The sequence below is a fragment of the Spermophilus citellus genome (assembly GCF_964194105.1).
Source record: "Spermophilus citellus genome assembly, chromosome: 12".
NCBI lineage: Eukaryota > Metazoa > Chordata > Mammalia > Rodentia > Sciuridae > Spermophilus > Spermophilus citellus.
The window spans coordinates 37,951,759-37,960,658 of record NC_138198.1 but is presented as its reverse complement, the minus strand read 5'-3'; positions in this window follow the sequence as shown (position 1 = coordinate 37,960,658).

The window sequence follows — 8,900 nt, the reverse complement described above, 5'->3', positions numbered from 1 at the left end:
AGAACCAAAGGAAGCAACCCACACTGTCTGTCTATAAACTCAGTTCTCAGCATGGAGGCCATTTGAACTGTGTCTCTCAGCATCTTCCATTATCCTAACAGCATTTCTAATAGTTAATGTGCTCTATTTGGGAACTGGTCCTATTGTGGAAAGGCAGAATGGAAACTACAAAATGTTATTAACCAAGAAATCAAACTACACATTCATATATTTGATTCCATTTTTGGCATACTGAATGTTTTGTGCATTTAGATGCATGACTTTCTAATATTCAGTCTCTTGAGAAAGCTTCCTTTTATGTCCCAGCCATTGGCTTACATAAACAAAATAAACATAGCATGGAAAAGAACTGAGGGATGTATTTGTAAAGACTGATCTTATAGTTGAAAAACATGCTCACAAACACAACTGTAGATAGTACACTTCCATTTCAAAGGATAATTTTGGCCCATAATGGAGATCTGGTCTTTGGGGACTAAGTGATAGAATCACACAAACTTCCTCTGTGCTAGCATACTATTTAATAAATTGTGATTCCCTGCATATCAAATGGAACTGTTATGTGGTAGACGAGTCCATTCACTTAAAGGGGGAAAGTTTTTGTCCAAATTATCTGTTTTTATTAAATAGGAGTATGTCCTTAAAATGATATAAGGTAAGGGGGGGTTGATAAAATCTCTATTAGAGTTGTCACTAAATATGAAGTTAATGTAAGAAAGTTTAGAGTATCTGGTATCCACATGCACTAAGCGACTACCAATGTCCCACGACTTGTAAGACGCCTGATTTTCATTTGTTCGATTCTCATTCACTTCACAGTTATGACTGTTACCACTCTGGCACAGGAAGCATGAGTTTTCTTCTGTTATTAGCAAGACATCTTCTTTATCAAGGGCTCAGTCACTCAGTCCTTATCCATTCAAATATTTATTAAGTATCTGCTATATTCAGGTTCTAGAGAGTCAACAATTAAGAAGAATTGCTGATTACCATCAAAACAGCATGTGCTTATAGAGAAAAAGAGCTGCAGAGAGGTAAAGGAAAGAGTTTGGTAGGTACAATAATACAAGTAGACTTAGGAAGACAATGAAGACTGTAGGTGCCAGATAATCTGACTCTTCTCAGTCAGACCATCTTTAGGGGTAAATGACACTTGCTTTGGCCTTCAAGGTACTAGGAGGATTTGATCAGGTGAGAAAGAGAAGGGAAAGGAAAACAGGAAAAAACATGAATAGAGAACATTTTGATTAGAAAAAGAGCATGGTGGCAATCTGATCAGGCAAAATAGACATTCTATGTTCAGCTGGACAGCTGGCTCTCAACCCCATTTCCACAGAAATTAAAACCTTAAGTAGTAAAATACATATTATGTATTTGACAAGGTTAGCATTCACTTGATCTTCTGGTCATAAAAACAGGTTTCCTTTCTGAAGGAAAACTGAATTTGAATAAAGTATAGATTCTGTGGGAAATAAAGGTAGTTAGAGTAAGTGACCTATGGAAGCCTCATCAATATTTCTGTATTTGATACAATTATTCAATGATTATTTTATATCAGGAAGGGAAACTTATTTACATTTTGTTTGGTACTGGTTACTAATTTCCAGTTATCCCTTGCTTAGGAAAATCTTTCAGAAAAGACCCATATCAAGCATTAGGATTTCAGTGATCCTTGCTTTGGGGCAGACAGAGTATATACCAAGATTCATTTGCTTCTTAAATTTAGTTCTCTATCCAAATGTCAAATGCATTTCTGATCCCCTGAATCTAGAGGTGTCAATTTTTAACTGGTCAGTACTGTCTCCTGCCACGTCTCACCACCTCCTTCCCCACAGAAAGCACATCTACCTGTGCTTTTTTTCTTAAGTATTATGGGCAAAACTTCCACCCATATTTGGCTATGTCTTACCTTGTTCACTAGTTCATTTATTCCAAGACCATTCACACAGTATACAAATAATATATTTGGAAAAGCCATTAGGGTGTAAAATAAGCATTCACGTGTGTCTCTCTGTCATGCAAACCAACATCTAAAGTCCTTTCTGGTATGAAAACTGAATTTGACTAACATATATTTTGTAGGAAATAAAGATAGCTTGAATAAGTGAACTGTGGAGGCCTCACCAATATTTCTATACCCAATAAAATTAAGCAATGGTTATTTTATATCAGGAAAGGCAACATATTAATACTTTGTATAGTACATACTATTAATTTCTACTTACTCCTTGCTTAGGTATATATTTATCAAGTATATATTTATTTATTATGTCTGTACTAAATACTGAAGATGAAATAGTGAACAATGTGTGACATGGTTTATCCACTCTCTGTTTAATAACTAGTTTCTAGTTGGCTTCCATATGAGACAACTGGTATCAAAGAATTCACCTATGCAATACTTCAAGTTGCCCCAAAATGAAATAGATGTAAAATTCACAAATAATGAATTTTGCATCAGATCAATGGCAGACTGGGAATAGCAAAAACATTAAACAAAATTAAAATTTACAAGGTCAGTTATTAAACAGAGTAGGAGGAATGAAGTCAATGGGACAGACAGGGGAATACTAGAAATTATCCGTCGATCTTTTTAGAAGCACTCTAATCCACTTAAACTAAGTATTTTCATTAGTGCAGGTGCTGTTTATTATTATTATGGTTGTTAGTTAACTTAATTTTTGATTAGAATAATTTTTATTAGGGTTAAGATTACAAACATGAAATCACTTTCACATACTTGAGCTTGGAAATACAATAGAAGTTTGATATAAAAAATTCAGTATATAATTCTAAAATAGATGCATAGCAACATTTAAACCTTCCTGGCACCTCCCTGTGGAAATTCACATTAACAATTACCATAGTAACAGATTCTCTAAACTTTCACAAAATGTAGGCACTTAAATGTCTTGAGAATTATGAATCCGATATGATATGATGGGCTTTGAAAGATTTCTTGTTTCTCAGCTCAGTGTGTCTGTTATTTGTTGTAAATGGCATCAGTCATTTATTAAAAACAGCTTTGTGGTGTAGCCTTAAGTTCAGCCGTTTTTCCAATTACCTTTTGAATTTAAAAGTATGTCTGATAAGAGCTAAATCTTGCTAGTTTTGGAATATTTATTTTAATCATTTATTCATTCAGTTACTGCACACTCAGTAATGGAGTAGGATGCAGAAAAAATAAGGGGAAGAAATGTTCTACATAAGAATCTTATACTTATTCAGGATAATTCAGTATTAAATGAACTATAAAGTATGAAATTCCATGTATGAGTGCAATAAAAAGCAGAGAGACCAGTGAAAGTTGAATAAGGCAGACCTTGAGGTGGGATTGGGAGGACAGAAAAATGTTTCAGGATGATGACATGTGGTACCTTATCAGTATTATTTTTACCAGTTATTTTGTCTTAAGTGGAAAAAGCGTTTTTTATCTATCCTTTCTTATATCCTATTTCTGAGTCTTGATTGTATCATTTCCTGAAGTTCATATTTTAATAATTTTCCAAACTCTACCAAATCTTGTAAATTTTATACAGGCTGTGAATTCTGAGTACCTTCCAGATATTTTAGAAAGTTACACATTTACATTGTGGCAATGAATATGAAGGTTTTTCTGAAAGTATAGAATTCAGAAGTATTTTCTTAAAAATATTAGTTTGATATATCAGTTATATGCTTTTAGGTTTCTTTAAATATTAAAGTTTCTTTCTTTCTTTCTTTCTTTCTTTCTTTCTTTCTTTCTTTCTTTCTTTCTTTCTTTCTTTTCTTCCTTCTTTCTTTCTTTTTTTTCTTGTTGTTTTACTATGACATTTGCTTGGCAAGGTTGGAAGACAACCTCAAATGGGTAGGAAATGGGATCACAGCCTGAGGTCAATGTGAAGGAGTCTGCAGACTGTTCATGGGAAGCTGGGATGTACAGTAGATCTCTGAGGTACTATTTACAAAAGGGTTTCATAAAGAAACTGTGAAGGGAACTTGGGGAATCATGGTCAGTCTCATGCAGGTGTAAAGATGGGTGATGGATGGCAGTAGACAATGTGCTCATTGTATTGAAGGATACCATGGCACTCTTTAACGTTAGCTCCAGGGTTGAGTGGAACATGCTACCTAAAATCCAGAGTAGAGCTGAGCTGTAGTATTCCATCTCTGCTTTAGAGGAAGATGTCTAGGTTTCCTGTGACTTTATTCATAAACACAAAATTACTAAGTTGTCTATTCTTATGGATATGAGAAACTTTATGTTTGAAGACCATTCTATTCACTGCTTAGTCTTTCTCCATGACATAAAAGATGTGCCACTTCAGTGAGCCAGTACTGTAAAAGATGGACTGAGCAGCCCTATAAATAGGTAATAATATAAAATGTATCAACACTCAAATAAAAACACAAATACTTAGGAAAAAAAATAATTCTTCTTGAATAAGGTTCAGCAAAAGCTTGAATCAGGCAATGCATTTTAGATTATTTAAAATTCTCTGGTAGATGGGAAGGGAAATGTGGAGAGAAGGACAAGGCTGGGTCAGTATTCTTACATGGAAAATATGATTTCTTTTCCATATTAATGATCATGTAGGTTATGACTAAAACTATTTGTTTTGTTGAACAACTTCAGTCCTTGGTTTATTTTCTGAAAAATTCCCAGGGAACGTTCATATTATCCAAAGGCACCCTTCTAAGGCAGATCGAACTGTTCTGTAGTTCTGTAGAGCAGAGAAGGCACAATGTATGTTTCATAAAGATCATAGTTTTTCAATTTGTGTCATAGTTAATGAATTGAGTAGGTCCATCGGTCTAATTCCATATGACATTTCCTGTGTCCTTAAGTTTCAGTAAGAAGTCTAAGTTGAACAAGTGGTATGAGATATTTATAACAAGTTATAAAAGCATGTGCAGGTACAGGAAAATGTCATCAGCAATGGAGTATTAAGTGCAGGAACCGATGCATTTGTTTTCATTATGTCAGATAAATATGAAAGGAAATGCTAATAAGAATGGGTTTCCTTTTAACACTTTGACAACTCCAACTGCTTTTCTTTATTGATATTAATTTACTACTAAATGGAAAATAATTTGCTAAAAATCAAATTTAAATTGACTAAAAGGTTTTCACTTAACATGAGCAAGTCAGAAAGTTCTAAAATTAAGCTTCAGAAAAATAATAAACCACTTTTACACAGAATGAAGCAAATTGGAAAACAGAATGCTATAAGAGGCCGCCTCCCTTTACCTCTACATGGTCTTTTCAAATCAGGTCTTCCAAAATTTGCTTAAAATTTGCTTAAATGTTCTGTAAGTATCCATGAAGAATAGGATGTGAAGGGGTAAATGTAGCATTTAGGTTCACACTAAGGCTGGAAGTCGCTCTCACCATTTAGTTTTTTTTTTTTAAGAGAGAGAGAGAGAGAGAGAGAGAGAGAGAGAGAGAGAGAGAGAGAATTTTCAATATTTATTTTTTAGTTTTCGGCGGACACAACATCTTTGTTTGTATGTGGTGTTGAGGATGGAACCTGGGCCACACGCATGCCAGGTGAGCACGCTACCGCTTGAGCCACATCCTCAGCCCTCACCATTTAGTTTTACAGAAGGACAAATGTCCCTATGATTTTGTCCCGACTCTGTACTGAGTAGTTACTGGGTCAAAGAGAACTAGGACTCATTTTTAAAATTGTTAATATTGTATTTTCTTTTTTTAGAAAAAATATTTATTAGGTATAGATGGACACAACACAATGCCTTTATTTTTATGTGGTGCTGAGGATCGAACCCGGGAACGGCTCATGTTGGGGGTGGTGCTCTACTGCTGAGCCACAATCCCAGCCCATTAATATTGTATTTTCTTTGTTCACTTCTCTTTGTTCAGCCATCCATGCATTTTCTTACATTCATCTGGACCTATCAACTCTTACTGCTTTACTGATTCAATAGTTTCTCTTATTCTAGTCATTTCCCACCCTCTTTACAGTAACTCCACATTTATTGTTTGCTACTAATTTTACATTTTGTCTCTGGAAGAAAATTTCTGACTTATGTGCCGATGTCTACTTCTTACTAACCACGAAAGTCATTCACCAGCTCTGAATTACTGTTTTTGTTCTAAAAAATTAACAAATTGATAGAGAAAAATTGAGATTATAGCCAGGCCTAGTGGTGTATACCTGTAATCCAGCAGCTTGGGAGGCTGAGGCAGGAGGATTGCGAGTTCAAAGTCAGTCTCAGCAAAAGTGAGGTGTTGAGCAACTCAATGAGACTCTGACTCTAAATAAAATATGAAATAGGGCTGGGGATGTAGCTCAGTGGTTGAGTGCACCTGAATTCAATCATCAGTATCCCCCAAAAAATGGATTTGGGGAACATTTGATAACAAAAATGTGTTTGTTGGGAGCATTTGATAACTGATATCCTTTAGTGAGTATATTTAGCACTGTGCTGCCTTCTGTCAGAATTTTTATGTTAAGTTTGTTATTTAGACAGCAACAATCTTTGCACACTGACTTATTTTCTGAAAAAAGTGTAAAATTCCTATAGGGTTATCTCATATGCATTCAGTGGGACATTAGTCATTTATAGAAGTAGGGGAACACATTAAACTCATATTTCTATGTTTGTGTCAGGTTAAACCACTAAGCTTAGCCAGTCCTATGCTTATTCCTTTTCTATGGAGTTATAGGAAGCCTTTGACTTTTTTGTCTTTTGCAGAATCCTTTGTATGCTAAAGGAAATCCACCAGGTCCCCTTTCTCCAGAGAAGGGACTTCACTGCTGAAAGCCGCATTGTGGTGTAGACTTTGGCTCTTCTCGTGCTAGTTCAGTGCTGTCATTCCTTGTCCTCTTTAGTGTGTGTGTGTGTGTGTGTGTGTGTGAACAAGAAGTGTCTATGATAGCAGAGGTTTTGTAGTGCAGAAGGAGAAGGGAAGATTTGTAGCCTCAAGAGCATATAAAATTATAAACTCTAATAACCTATTATAAATCTAACCAGAGCTATTACTAAAATATGTATTTCATTCCTCCCTTTGGGGGACCTAAGTTCTCATACCTGGACTGTCACATTAGCTTACAGATCTTCCTGCTATAATCTTTATGTCAGTGTACCCTGTACTTTATGGAGTGGCCAGAGTTCTCTTCGTAAAACAGTTCTGTTCATTTCAATTCTGTCTTCAAAGTCTTCTGTGATTCCCATTTGCTCTAAGATAAAACCCACGCGTCTTGTTAGTTGTTTCCAAGTTATCCACAATCTCTGCCACTTGTTTTTCACGTCTGTATCCTGTATTATACTCCACTGCTTTGCCCGTACCCCACTTATCTAGTGCTACTGTTATACTCAGCTGTCCTTATTGTCGGAGAGAACTTTCCTGACTCCCTGCCCAGCCTTTCATCAGCCCCCAAAGCAAGCATTTTCCTTCCTGTTCATTTGTTGAAATGTTACCTTTCCCTCAAGGCCTAGGAAAATGTTCCCATCTGTCATCTATTTCAGACCAAATTTGTCATTCCCTCATTCATAGATTTGTATTACTCTGTTTTTATCCCTATTATAGTACTAGGGATTTTTATTTTCAATTTTACAAAATAGTCTTGATTTCCAGGAATCTACCTTGTTGTCAATATTTCAGTAGAATTGGTTCTGAATGTGTATTGCTAATGTTTGTGTAATTTGTGTTCTGCTTGATATTCTAAAGTATATACACAACTGATTTTCTGCCTCCTTTATTATATCTATCTGATAAATAAACAGTGTACAAATAAATCATCATATGATAAATCAAATACTTTGCCTTTCCGTTCTCATGCCCCAGATGTAATTACCCGCTGAACTATAAACAAATATCATTCCTTCTGAGTGTCCTTTCTTTTCTCTCAGTTTAGTTCTTGGTAGCCCCAGTTCTGTTCACATACAGAATATCAACTCAATAATTACTGGTTGAAAAGAACCGATAAAATAAGAGAAAAAACCCAACTGCCTAAGTACCTCAGTGATGATCTCCTGGAGGCTCTTCCTTCTGTGAAGAAGCTGGATGAGGGATAAGAAGGTGAGGGAAAAGTCCTTGTCTGTGCAATACAAGTAAATATTCAAGTGCTGAGAACCCAGCCATGGAAAAACTTCTGCACTATTACTCAAAGGCATTTATCGGACATTGTTTCTCTGTAGGTTAATCATACACATTTGGTGTTATTTCTGAACTTGTGATGCTCCATGTATTCCTCTCAATTATTTTTAAGCTCTCCTAAGAATTGAATGACCTTACTCATAGTATTTTTTGGTAAGTGTATTTAATCAACCCAGAGTCTGGTGGGAATGTGGATAGAAAAATAAAGATACTGTCTGGCTCTACCAGAAACTAATCTATAACTAAAATTTAGCATGTTCTTCAATTACAAATGAAGACAACAAAACATAGTAGGATTTATGAAGTTGTAACTAACAGAAACGAGATATTTTCATAGCACTTTATAGTTGCTGTATTTGAAATGTTTATAAGCCAATCACTGTTTGAAAATAAATTCTGGGGATTTTTATAATGCTAGATGATATATGAATACACTGCAATATTTTTAACATTTTGAAAATGAATTTTTAAATATAATTCCCATGGTAATCCTTCATATTTTATTTTATGATTTTAATATCATTATTCTGAGATGAACATTTAACCAGACTGCAAAATAGAATGAAACAAACTAGTCATCTGGTTTTGTTGGTTTTAGAGCACATGGTTGAGAATATAATACTTACTTTAATTAATGCATACTTAGTGCTGTAGTTTAGATATTAATAATCCCCCAAAAGCTCATGTGTGAGTCAATGCAGGAAAGTTTAGTGGTGAAATGATTGGGCTTTGAGAGTCTTAACCTAATTAGTGCATTAATCCCTTGGTAGGGATTAACTGGGTGGTTACTGTAGGC